The sequence below is a fragment of the Manacus candei genome, unplaced genomic scaffold (assembly GCF_025592945.1).
Source record: "Manacus candei isolate 608988 ecotype Guabito, Panama unplaced genomic scaffold, ASM2559294v1 h1tg000036l, whole genome shotgun sequence".
In the NCBI taxonomy this organism is placed as follows: Eukaryota; Metazoa; Chordata; class Aves; order Passeriformes; family Pipridae; genus Manacus; species Manacus candei.
Genome location: NW_026138084.1, coordinates 207,296 through 223,322, shown reverse-complemented (window position 1 = coordinate 223,322; position 16,027 = coordinate 207,296). Strand labels below are relative to the sequence as shown.

The window sequence follows — 16,027 nt, the reverse complement described above, 5'->3', positions numbered from 1 at the left end:
AATTAAAGAGCCCTTTGGTACACAGCCTATTCTGCCCAAAGAAAATTGAGAAACTTTTAAATACCCAGTGATAAGCTAAACCAACTGAGCACTAAGAAGCAGTTTTCTAATGAGCGATTTAATCACCCAAGCAACATTGAACACTATATCTTTGTTGCTTTTGAACATCTCTCTAAAAACACTAACATTAAACTTCATCAAAATACCCCCCATCTGATTTCACCTCTGTCCTTATTCAATATTTCCTGTTGTTATGGATGTACATTAGTTGAGGACTCACATACTGCCATATATCTGCTCTGCTCCTGCTGCCCTTTCCAAGGTCACTGGTTTCTGGAAGCACAACTCTGTATTCCAAACCTACAGCCTCCAGTCTTTCCCACAACAAGCATAAGGTTGTGCCCCAGCTCTATAAAAACATATTTGGCCATATTAGACCCAGTTACCCAAACAACTCAGAGGACACTGTACAGCTGCCGTTCCTTCTTCATGCTTCACCACCCAGGCACAACCTTTTACATAATCCACAAATTTGAACAGCTCTAATTTCATGTTTTCTTCCAGGCCACTGATAAAAATACTACAAAGCCGTGGACCTACTACAAATCCCTGAAAAATACTCCATTCATATTCTACTTTCCACGTCTACTATTTTTAATCTAGGTTTTGACTCACAGATTATACACGACATTGTATCTGTTGAACAAGATTCACTTCTCAACAACACTCTCGTTGACTGAGGCAGGCATGGGAATACAATTACCACACAAATCCCATTTGTAAGGTATTTTTGATACAAGAGTTTTAATTACGATTTTTTGGTCTTCCAGACTACTGCCACTCACCAGTAACAGTTTCCTTTACTTCACTAATTCTAAGTAAATCCTACCACCAGCCCTCCTCAATCAAGTCCTTTTCGAGTAACATCCTATCTTCCAAGTTGACTCAGCAGGCAGTATGAGCCTCTCTGCTCCACAATCCCTTCCAGGCTTTGTCAGGCCCATGGATTTTGGCTGGTTTGGGGTTTGGTTGGTCGGTTGGTTGTTGTATTAGCCTTTGGGTGCAACAAACAGCTACAGCAATTCACCTGAGATCAATACACTTCAACAACCTATTTATTCTGGATTCAACAACTTCAAATATAATAACCCACACTTAATTGATGCTGATGTCCTAGATAAGACTTGAGTTTCTCAGAGACTACAGAAAATCTTTGATTAATTGCCATGTCTCTAAAATGTCATTTCCACAGTTCTGTTGGGCTAGAAAAGTTTTCTTCACAAGTTAAAGTTTGAGGTAAAAAATTTCACTGCGAAGGGAAGAAACTAAAAGTCAAAACTATGTTACTTCCACCACATTTCAATTATTTCCCATACTGTGCTTGCCCTAGAAACTCCTTGTACCTGATCAGCCAGGTTCTGCACATTCTGTAATCAATTCTGCCTTTGTATAGCTCCAGTTCTTTGTTAATTAGATCAAGCTGGTTTGCAACAGAGTAAAGTTATCTGCCTGTAATCTGCCAAATCACTGCAAAACCCCGTTAATTGCTTTTATAAGTTTAGTGCCTCTCTTTAGGCTTTCTTATATAAAGAGTGTTGTTTTGCATGTGAGGCCTCGATCAAAGTCCTCCTCGTGCTCCACAAGTGTAAGTTTTGAAGTGTTTGTAACACAGGAGAGCACATGGGTACACTGAGCTTTTCCAACTTTGATTTTCTACTTATCTGCCAGAAAAAGTCCACCAGCATAGAACCAGTTACAGTGGCAGAAGAGAAATTCTGTTGATGTGCTTAATTCTTGGCTTGACATTTCAGGTATAGCAGTAGAAAGTGTTTTGTGCCAGTGCCACTTACTAAGGCTCCTACCAGTGCCACAGTGTGTGCACGTGGAGAGGAGGAGAGTCACTTGAGTCAGATCAGCAAGAGGCAGGTTCATCTCATCGACTCTTCTCCACTTTAAACAGCTGTCTGAGAAGGCAATGGTAACTGCACTTTGCAGCTCAGAAACTCCTCCCAGGATTTAGGGCAGTAACAGAGGGCACTGCTTACATGGTTTGAACGCTGCACTCTGTGTTTATACCACAAGCCACGCTGATAGCATCTAAGAGTCCTTCAGCTTTGTTTTGAAGCAACTGGCTAAAAGACTTCCCCTAAAGATTTCTGCATCTTTGAATGATGCCTTCAGTCATGAAGTTATTCAGCACTTTTCTCCAGCACAGAATCAATACTTCTTCCAGATAAGTGCATGCCAGCCTTTATGTCTTTTCTGATGTTTGAATAACCAGCTGTCACTAAAACCCGAGTTGGATCATTCTTCCTGCCTTTGCTTGTGCATTTCAACTTGCAGGTACACCCTCAGAACAGCAGCTCTGGGACAAGCTGACAGGCCACCCCAGAGGGCTTCAAATCACTGCTCCTACCTGCACATTTTAGAGCATGCTGAAAATGCTGCTATTAAATTTAAGTGATGTAACAATTCAAGTGAGTTCCAGTTACCTTCAAAATGCCACAAGATTTTTGGAGGTGTCAGACTGACCCCAACTCCATCATTACCACTGAGCAAGAACAAGATTTCAATTATCACAGCTGCTCTGAGATTGCCATAGCACTGAATCAGCCTTGCTCACAGGACTCAAATTCTGCTATTCCACATCAGACATAAAATTGAGTCAGTGGTATGTCTGATATTCAAGAATTTCTGAAAGCCTATATTCTATACTTCAAAGTATTTTTCAGAGTAACAAATCTTGTTATTCTTACATAGTTTTATATCTGCATAGCTGAAAGCAATATATATTTTTTTTAATCTTCCCCCTCCTCCCCTTCTCAAAACTTGTTTCAACTTCAGGTACACTAATTTTGCCAGAAAACATGTGCAGTTGGCATTTGCTGGTTATCACATACAAAATACTGATCAGTAACTTAGTATTACTTAGAATGAGATGCCATTAGCTAGCTAGTTTAAAAGAATGATGACTTCAAAAAACAACCTACAAAACAACACTGCCATATTCTCATAAGTCCAACCAGCTTCTAAAGGTGCCTGTTTAACAATTTTTCCCTTCTTATGGCTACCTGTAATTCCCTCTTCTTCCTTCTCCCCGTATGTAATGACATTTGATTTCATCAGTTAATTCTGTCCCTTTCTCAAACAACAAACGGTGTTCCTTTAACATTCCCCTTCATCTTTAAGACTCTGTTTCTACAAAGTCCTAGAAAATTAAGTGTAAGATTTCTAAAAGTTAACTAGAAATTAAATTTTCATTCATTGTTTCAAATTACCTAAATATCAGATTTACACATGTTATTCTACAAGTCCGAACTTAAACACTGACTTCTTCTGTGCTGGTGAAAGTACTTAATAAGTGCCAACCTGGGAGGCAGGGGAAACCACAGCTCTTTATAAATTCTTTTATTTTTCTGTAGCTACAAATGTTGCTTAAACACAACAAATTCCCATCTTGAGATGAGCATTCTCTGAAACAAATTCATCTGTAATTAACTCGACATACTTGACAATCAGGAAAATATAATGTAGAAATTATTCTGTGTAAGCAGAAAAAACACATCTCAAAATTATATCTGTACCAAGGATCTAGGAATAGCAATTGGTACTTTTACCTCTGCAGGAACCAAGTTCTCCAGAATGAAGTTTAAAATAAGAGACCTTGTTAACAGAGAATATTTATCCTACAGTTACAGTTTCCCAAAAACTCCTAAGCACTTGAAGGAAACAAGTTCAAAGAAATTACACAAACATTAGTTGCACTGCAACTAATTGCATTCTTAACAATATTGTACCTAAATGTTTCATTTAACTCACACCCATAAACAACCATATTTAAAAACACACTTCCTACGTTGTTACATTCTGGATTTGAAGTTGATCCAATGGGATTCAAATCAATCCCCACAGGAAAAGCTTCACTCCACTGCCACTCCCTTCCTAGCACGGTAACTTGATACATCACAAAGAAGCGTTTGAAACAACAAAATTTTGAGAAACACAAGTTTCTCAAAGTGAAGGCAAACACAAAGTGAAGGCAACACAACAGCCAGACCTGCAGGCTGGGAGGCACAACCAGCCAGGGTACGTGTGACAGCACAAGAGTTAGGAATGGCCAAGGAGCCCACAGTCACCACTAGAGACATATGAGGAAAAGGGTGGAAAAACTACTGCTCAGTGCTGCAGGAGTGATTTGACATCTGTGTACACACACACACACACGTGTACACACCAAGAAGGCTCCTTCCAGAGCTGCACAGCAGGAAGGTGAGAAACATCAGCTCCCACCTGATGTGGGTGTGATTTGTGTGTGTGCACAAACCCATCCATGCACACACCTGTACCTGCACTCAGGAAATGTAACCAGCAGTGCACCCTGGCAGCTGTACAAGCTAACAGCACTCTGGCTGTATGGGCAGGAGCACAGCCCCCCTGACCCAGGGAAAACATGACTCCCTTTCACTCAGCACTTTCCAGACCCACTGGAGACACTATGTGCAGCTCTCCCACACCTACATGGAGGCCATCAAGAAGACACAGACTGTGCACAGAGACACACAGCGGGACATGAGACACAAAGTACAACGGTGGAGGTGGTGACCTGGCCTAGAGAGGAGATTCTTCCTGGAGGGGACAGTCAAGCACTGGAACAGAGACACAGAGACTGATGAACTTTTACCTTTGGAGGGTTTAAGACCTGAATGAACAAAATCCCGCTCTGAACTTGGTGTAGATCCTGCTCTGAGCAGCAGGTTGGACTAGACACCTCCTGAGGCCCTTTCCAGCCTGAACTGTTCTGCGACATCAACTTGGGATGCCAGAGAACACCACAAATGTTCTGGTACAATCTTCTATGCCAGGTTATACCTTACAAATCTTCACTAGAATGCAACCACTGTTGAGATGAGACAAAAACCACGTTGCTTGGTTCTTCTTCTCAAAAGACCACAGGATGTTCCCATTCAGGATCTGCAATACTCGTGAACATCAAATCTGGAATTCCAAGTTTCAGAGACACAGAAGTTTCCGGTTAACTGAGTGCAGTACAAGTGGAACACAGACTAAACCCTCAGAGCTTTTTTGGGAGAAGGTGGTGCTCACTCTGAGGCAGTGTCAACCCAGAAAACACCACCCAGCCACAACAGCTCTCCCTTAAAGCAGCAACTGTTTATTTCTCGTAAATGGCACATTCAGCACCTACCAGCAAGGAACAACCCCTAGATTCTGGTGCCGATAAGGTCACAGGGGAAGAAGCTGTGCTGTTCTCTCTCTATTCGGGGCATACAGCTCCACACCTGGGGAAAGAAGCCTCCCTTAGCAAACCAAGGCTGTGTCAGCTCCCACCAGGAACACCTGCAGTGGTCCAAGCAGGCTGCTTGGTTTTCATTCCTCTGCTGGGTGCTGCTGCCCATGGAGCAGAACTACCAAAACAAAGGCTGTTTATTCTAAATTAATTGATTCTGCATTGAAGCAGAAGGAGAGCACTCACCAGGCCCATTACTCTAAGCCAGGAAGGGGAGTTACCACCTCCAACCAGGCAGCAGGAACATCCTGAACCAACACAGAAGTTTCTGCAGTGATTTCCTACAGGCTAAGTGATTATTCATCAAGCATGATGCTTGCATAACCATACAAAGGATATCCAACATTTATAACGTTATAAAGACAAGTAAATGTGACCATTAGTATCTTATCAGCATAAAAAAAAAAATCAGAAAAAATAACACTGAACTTTTACTGTTTGGTCTTTTTCTAAATAAAAATTCCCCACCTGCACACAGACTGAGGGGATGTACCAAGAACGTTTTAAAGCACCAGTTTTGCACATAACAATGAAAGAGCAGGAGGGGAATCCAAAGGGGTTTATGAGCATCTCTCAGACGTGAGCACCGAAACGTCCAGTCACCCACATAACCACCAGCAAAAGTCACCTGCAAACTCTTCCTCGGAGGGAGCAAGTCAAAAAGCCGAGAGACGGGATGAGGCGAGGAGAGGTAACAGCTCTGCACGCCGAGCCTCCCCCCTCCGAAGCTCACCAACAAGTCTCACACAGGCACCAAATAACGACTTTGCACGTCAGTTCAGCAGTCCCACAGCCCGTGCTTACCAGTCCCACCGATCAGCGCCGCTCGGCCACCACAGAGCGTGACAACCGCTGTGCCCGGGCCCCGCCGGGCCGCCCCGGCTCGGCACCGCGCCGCCAGCACGGGCTGACCCGGGACCCCCGGCACCGCACGGGGGGCAGGCGGAGCCCCCCGCGCCCCCACAGCCAGGCCCGGGGCTGGGCAGGACGCTGAGCCGGGCTCGGCGGTGCCCGGGCGGGCCCAGCCCCGCAGCCCCCGGCCCCTCGCACCGCACCGGGACCCGCCCCCCCGGGTGGCCCGGCGGCGCTGCCCCTCCGCCCGGCCCCGGAGCACCCCCAGCCCCTCGGGGGCCGCTCCCCTGCCCAGCGCCCACCCCGGGCCGCCGCTCCCCGCACACCCCCGGCGGGGCGGGCGGGCCTCCCCGGCGCGCCCCTGCCCGGCCCGCTCCGCTCCCATTGTGCCGGCGGCCCCGCAGCGCTGCGCGCTCACCTGGGCGGCCGGCGGGGGCTGCGGCCCGGCGGCCCCGGGAGCTGCGGGCGCCCCGGGAGCTGCGGCCGCGCCGCCGCCTCCTCCCGCCTCCGCCGCTCTCGGGCCCCGCCGCCGCTCGGGGCCGCCCCCCGCCGCAGCGCCCGCCTCGTCCCCCGGGCAGCAACAGGCGCCTCCGCCGCGAAGGTTCCGCAGGGCGCAGAAAGGTTCCCCCCGGCCCCGCGGGGCGTCCCCGGCCCGGCGGGTCCCGGGGCCCATCCCGGGCACGGAGCGGGATGTGGCGGGATGCGGCCGCGGAGCCCCGGCTGCTTCTGCCCGTGCCATCGGCTATGAGGAGCGTGACTGCGAGGGGGCAACCCCCCACCCCCCGTGAGGAGCTGTTAATTTGTCACAGGGTCCCGTGGTCGCTGAGGTTGAGGGGGTCTCTGCCCCTCAAGGCAGGGACACTGCGGAGCTCAGCTCTGGGCCTTGGCCTGTCAGGTATTAAATACCCTCACGTACATGAAAACCCATCAGGCTCCGAGCCCCCCCCCCGCGATGGGCTTCTGCACAGGACAGAACTTTCCCTCGTACCCAGCACGATACAGGACCCATTTGTGTTCACAAACGCTGTTTCTTATTCTGCTGCCACCAGCGTGGCTCCGCTGCCTCCACACCCTCCCCACAGGTACTGGACAACCACCAGAGTCCACCCAAACCCTTCTCCAGCTCGACACTCCCACTTCCTCAGCCTGTTACACTCCAACCTTTCCACAGCCTCCCCAGGACTCACTGGAATTGACCCCTCTCACAAACCAGGGGTGTCCAAAACCGCAGGCAGCATTTCAGACGAGAGCTCATCACTCACCTCCACGGGCTGGCTGTGGTCCCATGGACAGAGAGCCCAGCATTCCACAGCCTCCATCAGTGCCAGGACACTGCCGACACCGCACCCAGCGCCTGCTGCTCGTCCTGCACAGCACCAGGAGCTCGATGTGCCCGTCTGTTAGAGGGAAGAAAAAGAACAAGGCCAGCAGAGAAAGTGCCTGTCTGGTTCCCCAGGCCCAGAGAAAGAAAAGGAAACTGGTATGTGACTCTGGATATGTACTGGCAGCCTGAGCATGGCCAGTGTAACTCAACCCTTAGTCATTCAAGGGTCTCCTGGATTTCAGGGAAGCCAGAGCTGATCCAAAATAAAAAGACCGTAGCACCACAGACCCACTTCACAAACAGTGTGCCTCTGGGGACTTGGCAAAGGCATGAGGGATCACAGTAAACCTTCACCCTCCTCCCCACCTAGACACCTCCAAATCCTCCATGGGACCTTCTGCTGTTAAATCTGACACTAAATTCCAGGTTTTCCTTCCCTGTCTTGGCCTGTCACACAGAGGAGACCTTCAGAGAGAGGGATGATGATGGAGGCCTCAGAGGCAATGGAACAAGTGCAAGTTAAAGCAGGCAGGAGGGCCCCCAGCAGGGCAGCAAAGACTCCTTATGGACTTTTATCCCACATGACAACACTGAAAAATGTTACACTTTAGGCATTTGCTCCACAGCAGCAGTGACAAGCACAGTCTGGCTGAGGATGTCTGCTTCACAGGCCACCCCTCTGAGCACTTCAGAAGATAGCACCTCCTCCTTATTTCTATAAAATTAGCTAAAACAGACTTAGAAAATAATTCTTGACTTGTATAGATGTAAAACCACTATCTTCCACAGCCAATGAACCTTTGCAATCAGACATCCATGTTGTCCAGTGGACATGCTGGGTTGGGTTTGGCACGGGGGGGCTGCCTGCACAGTCCCACTGCAGTGCTTGTCCCTTCACACAGCTCCACATCTCCCACGCTTTCCAGCAGGCAGCTCCCAGTGCAGCCTCAGGACACTCACAGATGCCACCACCAAAAGCATTCAGTCCAAGCAGCAAGTGTAAGTTGCTGGTTTGCAACACTGAGGCTGCAGTTGCACCATCCAGAGAGAACTGGGGTAGCAAGCTCAAGGAAACATGAGTGACCTCAAGTCCCACCACACATGTCAGCTCTGGCTCCTTAAAGAGGTACCAGCTGTCCTTGACCATCTCTGTGGAGGATTAGGTTGAAGTGGTGACTCCTCACAGAGTAAGCAAATAAAAAAAATCTGAAAATCTGAAAATCTGAAATCCTCCAGGTGGGATCAGTGGTTGACCCCAGCAGTCACCTACACAACCCTCTAAGTGCCTTCACAGCCTTTCCCACACACATCAGCCACCAGCAGAAGTGTTCTACAAATAACAATTTGACACAGTTCCTCAGGCCAGTGGCTGATTGCTCACCACAGTGTGTGCCCTCTCTCCTTCCCTCATGTCCTCTGCCTCAGGTAAATATTACTGGGCACCTGCAGCAGACTTTGCTCTGAGCTGGGCAGGCACCCAAGCATGGGGAAATTCCCTTATCTGGGTGTTGGGAAACACCAAAGCAAAGGGATGTGGAGCACTCCCCCTGCTTTGCCAGGCTCCTGCTCTACCCTGCAGCAGTTGTTTCAGTCTCAGAGTCAACACTTTGCTTTGTCAAACCCAACTAGTGCACAGGCCCAAGGGGAGACCCATAAGATCTGAAGAGCAGTTGATTTTGACCTGCATACCAGTATGTGGGGAACTTTGCCACATGTGAGCAGCAACAGATCATTTCCCACCAGGGTGTCAGGCTTTCTCCACCATCCCAGTGCAGCTCTGCTTCAGAGATCCCTGTACATCAAAGGAACAGCAGAGCCACACCTCTAGGGATAAATAAAGCTGACTGATGCCCTACAGCTGGATCCCAAAAGAGCAAGGCAGACATTATCTTAACACAGGAAAGGCCATCAGATTTCAAAGCAACAGCTTCAACTTCTATCTCTTTAAATGCTCCTATCATTTACAGTCTGAACTGGGTTCTTGGGCAGTATCAGTTACATGGATTAGGAGCTGTAGAGGACATAAGTACAATTCCTCTTCCTGAGGTTTTTACAGCTTAATGGACAGGAAGTGTAGTTGATGAGCCTCCAGCTTCTGCTGCTATGACCAGAATTTCCTCATCTTCCCTTTGTGCTTTTTTCTGTCCTAGAATCACTCTCAATTAACAGTACAAAAATAAAACCGATGTCATCCATCCCTCCTAAGCTGCACATGCATTATTCATCAACATGCCCTAATTGATTCTCTCATAACCATGAGCACTTCTGCACTTGGCTGTGTTGTTCTTGTCCAGCAGAGCACAATTTACCGAGTTTTATTTCACTTGAAAAAGGCACTTTAAAAGTCTTACCTTCCATGGATTTTCTGATCAGAGCATCAGGTTTGATCTCAATACATAGAGACATCAGTCATCAGTTTTGTGTCCAGATAAAGTGTCCATCAACTAACTGCTGCACTGATTCTCAGTGTCCTGACTGGGAGGTCAGTACTGGTCTGGATAATCTGGGCCTTCTTCCCCATCAGAGGATCTTTAAAAGAGGTGAAAGGCATGATTTGAGAAGGCCTCCACACCTCTGATTAAAAGCTCTGAAATGTGTAATCTACAAAACATGTAGGCAGATGAAATGCCCTCACAAAAGCTTTCCATGAAAGTTATAAAGCATTTCCTAAACTACTCAGCCTGCCACAGGGGACAAATCTCTGTGAAGGCTCTCTCTAGAGCAGGAGAAAAATACATACCCCATTTACACAAGGATAACTCAGCTTTGCCTTCAGTGCCCCGACACTCGAATACCTCTGAATTCTTCCATCCTAAGCTTTACCCAAGAGTTCTGGACGTGGAAAGCTTGTGACAGGATGCTGGAAACAGCAGATACTGTTAAAGTGCAGTCCACAGACTCAGTCAGAGGAGCAGATCTGTATTTCACTGCAACCCAAGCAGCTGGGAGTGAGCATATGACACCCCATTCAAAGCAATTAATAAATCAAATCTCACCGTTGGCACAAGTGTGTTGGCTTTGGTGGGATCATAAATCATGACAGTTGTTTCTCAGGTGCTCTAGTGGCAGCTTCACAACTGCTACAGCACAATTCCTACTGCTGATGGACATGCTCTTTCTTAGATCCTTCTCTTTCAAGTGTGGGGTCTCATCTGTGTTACTTCTCCTGACATGGAGGAGGCTTGGGTGTGCCATGGTGACACCACTCCTGCTTCCTGGAGACCTTCTGTGGCCAGGGCTGTTACACAGCACTCTGCATCCCACCACATTCACCTGCTTAACCACATCTGAGTTGCCTCCTTTTCCACATAGCTTTGCTTGTCTCTAATTTTCCTCATTTCTCTATTTGGTGCTTGTTCTGGGTGCTGTTCGCTGTTCCCTTTGCCTGCTGCTGCCCTGTGAAAGAAAGGGACACACTCCAGCCAGTCCTTCACAGGGAGCGTATCCCGGCTGCAGGATGGGAAACCTGATGGTGCCGTTTCCATCCTGAGAGAAGGACTCAAGCAGTCATGCAGAGGGAAGCGAGAAATCAGAAGCAGAAGTTAACTCGATTTCCAATATCACAATGTGACACCGAGCTTTGTGCTGAAGGAGTTGGTCAAGGAGTTACCAGGGAGCTATAACTCAGCATAGCCTGTTAGGTTTATGGTGCTTCACGGACGTTTAATCAGCATCACGATACCCAAGCTGGATTTCACCTGCACCTCAACACTCGGCCTGCAGCCTCCTCCTTTCCCCGCTAGAAGGGGCTAAGAACCAGACACTGCAGAGCAGAAACACGTGAGTGACATCATGGACAAGTTTAAGGCAAGCCTCACCACATGAAACAACTCGAACACTTCTTCTGCACGTTAGGCTCCGCACTAGCCCAATCCAGAAGAGATTCAGTGTCACTACAAAGCGAGATCTCTCTGCTTGAAAAGCTGGCACTTTGTTTTCTTAACCCTATGGTGAGCTGCTTTGGGGAGGATTACAGTGTTGAAATGCTGTAATGCCATTGCATAACTCAGCACAGCCCTGCTCACTCGAAACACTCTTCAGCCTTTAACATCCCATTCTCAAACACTGGATGATAGAACAGGGTGCAGTCACCCAGGGAAGGCAGCAGGAAAGTAAAAGAGGGCACCACCTCTTCCAGGGGAAGCTGGAAGGCTTTACAGTTCCAGGAAAGGAAATAGGAGAGATGCAATGATATGCAAAGTAACAGCAGGGAGTGAGGGCCAGATGGGGTGCTTTGCTCATAGGAGAGGCAGAGGGCTATTTAAGGAATTAAAATAACAAATTTAAGAACTAATACACTGAAACACCTTATTAGAAAAGGTCACACAGCTGCTCCTGGCAATCCCCACAGCAGGGTACCTGGCTAAAGCAGAGCACACTGCTTAGTCACCTACTCCAAGGGTGAGTTCTGTGAGGCCAGCAGTGAACCCACAGACACCTGAAGCACTCAGATCCCACAGAGGGGGGCAAAGTTAAACCCACAGCTCCAGCATGCAGGGAGTGCACCATTGAATTACCTGTGAAGGCCCGTTAGGAAATTCACAGCAAGGTAAAAACCATTTTGACATAGCTTTCTTCTTGCTCTGCTTTGCCAGAACCACATAGCACAATGCAATTGAGAAGCAAAATGCAGTCTTACAATAAGGCATTAGCTTACTTACTTACTTAATTTACTTACTTACTTTTAAGCCCACCTTGAGAAACCAGACATTTTCACACTCCCCACAGGTTCAACCCGCTCCTTTTAAGCCCTCCTTTCCAGCCAGGTGGTTACAGCAAGTGCAACAAGGTGAGCACAACAACATCCACCTCCACACCGTCCCTGAAATGCACTGGCCCTTTCCTGGCCAACAGGGGCTTTCTGCATGTCAAGATATTTCAGTCCCCTAGGACAAGAGTGGTAAAAAAAAATCACCTCCAAACCTCCCTTAGTGGAAAATAAAGCCACCTGCTGGTCAGGACTGCCCTGCTCCCAGCTGCACTTTCGAAGCTACAAGGAGAAGGCACCAAGTGGTTACATCTTTCAAGTAGACAGCTCTTGACTGCTCGTTATTGGAGGCACAACCAACTTCTAAGATGCTCCAAAGTGACAAGGCCACCTCCTTCTGCCAAGAGAAGAGCTGTATCACGGAGCTAGAGGAGACTGCTGGTCACTTTGCTTTTGCCTATAGCCAGGTTTATTTTTCTGTCATTAGCTGGGTGGCAGGGAAGATGACACAATCCATGACCAACATAAAGAGGTTTTCACTTCCAATCCTCTGCCAAGACCTGTTTTCCCATGCTACAATGAGCTTTTCCTGAGAAACTGACTTTGATAACACTCCCTTACAAGGGTATTTTCCCCTGTGTGATGACACTGTCCCTGTGCTGGGCTGCAAATATAAAGGCCCTAATCACCCTGACCAGCCTCACCTGGCACTTCCACTCACACGACCCCACCCTTTGGCTCTATTTAAACTCAGCCCAGGGCACTTGGCCTGGGCAGTATTGCTGAATCTGGCCTGTAGAATTATTTCCCACCTAAACTTTGACTCTGTTCTGTCACCATGAGCTTGCCTGATGATCTGGATCCTTGGTGATGCTGATTGCTGTCCCACAGCCTGCCTGGTTCAGGTGCTGGGGTGAGTGGTGAGACCCCTGTTCTGCTGGTTCTAGGATCTCCTGGGCTCTTAGTTTCTTGTCCCTCTGAAGAGCAGCAGCTCTTGCTATGGATGGACAAGTGAGGGAATACTCAGCCCCTGCTGTTCTCCACATGGTTAAACCTGGTATCCTCCACCCTTAGGTTGTCTGTGGATGAAGACCCTGAGGCTCTACCGTGGCTATGGGCTGTGTAGGAGGGATGGGACAGGTAGGATGGCTATAGATCACCTAGAAACACTGAGATATTTCTGGTTTGCTCATTTCACAACTGCATTTTAGTTGATTGTCCTGAAATTTATTCTTACACATGAAGATGGCAAAGCAAGTAGGCTTTCTGTGGAGAGGAGGAAGGTATGTGCAATTAAATGACTAATAATAAGAGACTTTTTGAGTTTGAGCAGGTATACAACAGATATAAGGGCTAGGGATGGATTATCAAGTCTTGGGAAGAGAATTTAGTGCACTTTTCATGTTAATGCTGATTAGACATACATTTGTTTCTTCATCTGTAGACTCATTGAGGGATTACTATTAATTTGCAGCCATAAAACAAGTTAGCTAACTTTTTTCTTCATTGTCTAGTATGCTTTCCACTCTTTTTTGTTCTTTGTGTGGGAGCTAATCTCTTGTTTATTAGAACACCTGTAATCACTGCAAATTCTTTAAGCAGCCCATATGCAGGGACTGGTGTGGATTTTACTTTCTACTTATTAGCAGTAATGCTTCTTTTTTAGTATCACCATTCTGAGACAATGTACCATGTGAGACTCCCTGGTCATACACATGACTGTCCAGGCAATGAAGTGTTAGTGTCACCAGGAGTTGCTCCTTTCCCTAACTCCACTGGTATCCAAGGCTGGCTCCCAGTTGGAACCCTGCAGGTGTTGCCCTCTATCCCCCATGCAGAGCCAGTTGTTCTAGAGGGGTGTAATCACACTAACGGCAAAAACTGATGTGCTGAAAAGCCACAATTCATTATGCTGTTCATCCCAGCATCTCTTGTTTTTGGGAAGGGCTCTTCACAGCAGTTATTCCTGCTTCTTCACTCAGTGGGAATATACTGGTGTGATTCAGTCCTCTCTGCAGTCTGCCCTCCTGCAGTGGGTGGCCTCTGAATTTTGGAGTAGGCAAACATCCTTGCGATCTGCTTTCCCTCCTCCATAGGTGAATTCACATGGAAAACAGCCCCTGAACAACAACCATTTCAACTTCATTAAACAGCATTTTCCCCTTTCATTGACTCCTGTGGCTGTACAATTGTTTCTGAGGCTCAGGAGCTCAAGGAAGTTTCTCTGCTTCAAAAGCACATTTTCATTCCTGCGAGGCTCAGCCTCTGGGGCATGACTTACTAGACAGTTTTGTTGGTGGATGTATTTAAGTAGGGAAATTATGGGACTGTATGTATGAAGGAGGTAATCTTGGGGCTCCATGTATGCATAAATTGGGAAGAAACATTATCATGTAATTTCTTCACCTGTATGGCTGGAGCCTGGGCAGGTGAATGACCTTCCTTGCTCAAATGCAACGTGACCTGCAGGGTAGGCCTTTGGCAGGAGAGATGGGAGGGCGATGCAATCAAGAGGCTGGGCAATTATTTTTGGAAACTTACTGTTTACAGATCAGAATAGCAGTTAAGGTGACAACACACCTGTTGGAAGAGCTTTGGAAACTGTACTGTGCTCCCTTTCAGGCACTACCAAGTGGTTATGAAACATCAAATGGTTCTTTTGCAGTGCAGGGACTGGGAATGCGTGCAGTATGTGGGGAAACAAGACTCAGATCCTTTCCTTTCTCCAGCTTCTGGTAGAGGAAACAGCCTCTGGGATTCCCCTCATCACCCAGTGTGATGGCCCAGATGTGGACATGTCCAAATGAGCCGTTTCTGACTTGCAGTCGTGCTGTGCTGCTTCCTTGTCCCCTCTACCCACCTTATGGGCCTGGTGAGAACAAAAGTGGGGAGTAAATGAAGCCATACAGTTAATACTACTGTCTGCACCCTGCACTAGACCACACAAAGCATGGTTTTGAAGAAGATTCATTTGCTGAAGTTAATTGGCACTAGGAGGGGGAAGGTATTAGTAACAGTTTTATTTCCAAGCAGCCAAAATAACTATACAAAAAAAAAGGCAAATTAATCAGCAAAGTGTCCTCGCTGCAGCCAAGCTGCACACACCCATGGTGGGGGGTTGTTACAGGCGGCTGAGCCTGGAAACACTGCATAGCAACCGGAATTACGTGAAGTATTAGGGGAAAATTAAAGAAAAACCACAGTAGACGAGACAGAAGAAACCAAAGAATGACAGGAACTGTAGATGCAGAGGGTTAGAAATCAGTCAAGTGACAGGAGTGAAGTTCACCCAGACAAGTTTGTGTATAACTGCCAACAGCTTGCACTGCCCTGCCGTGCTTTGACACGGAGTCACAAATGGGCAGGACGAGGGGCAGAGGCTGCAGCAGGAGGTGACAGCCCTGATCCCTCCTTTGCACAGCCACTTTCTCCTCAGGAGTGGAAAGCAGTGGGCAGAGCAGGTTTTTCCACTGATAGAGACTCCTGGAAGACCAACAGGCAGAGGTTTCAGCACATGAGTGCCATGCTTTTGGCTCTGCTGGGAGATGAGCTGGAGGGAGGGACTCTGGCTCTTGGGATGCCTCACTGTTATCAGGTCTGTGCACCTCTCAGGGCTTTGCAGAATTTAGAGCTCTTCAGCTGTTTCAGGCTGGAGATGTACTCCACAGCACACAAAGCTTGTTTTTCTTAGTCATCTTTAATTTTCTTAGTCATTTTCAGCTAGTCCACACCCTGGATTTAAAATTGCTTGTGTATGGTCTGGGTGCAGGGCTGAGCAGGAATGGATTGCTGCCAGCTGGTGCCTGCATGGGAAGGAGACTGCTGAATTCCCAAGAGA

General features: G+C 47.7%; 1 protein-coding gene across 6 annotated transcripts in view; it reads right to left on the bottom strand.

Annotated features, from left to right (window-relative positions):
• The window catches only part of RAD54L2 (RAD54 like 2), a 68,539-nt gene extending 61,862 nt beyond the window's left edge, over positions 1-6,677 (bottom strand). Inside the window, exons 1-3 of one of the 6 annotated variants that reach the window (XM_051793395.1) lie at positions 5,934-6,118; positions 5,204-5,297; positions 4,870-4,995 (exon numbers count right to left, since the gene is read on the bottom strand). The gene's annotated coding sequence lies outside the window, so the exon portion shown is untranslated. Of the gene's footprint in view, positions 1-4,869; positions 4,996-5,203; positions 5,298-5,933; positions 6,119-6,575 lie in introns of those variants that run through there. The other 5 variants (XM_051793396.1, XM_051793393.1, XM_051793399.1 and 2 more) reach the window with 5 other exon arrangements.
• Positions 6,678-16,027: the final 9,350 nt, after the last annotated feature.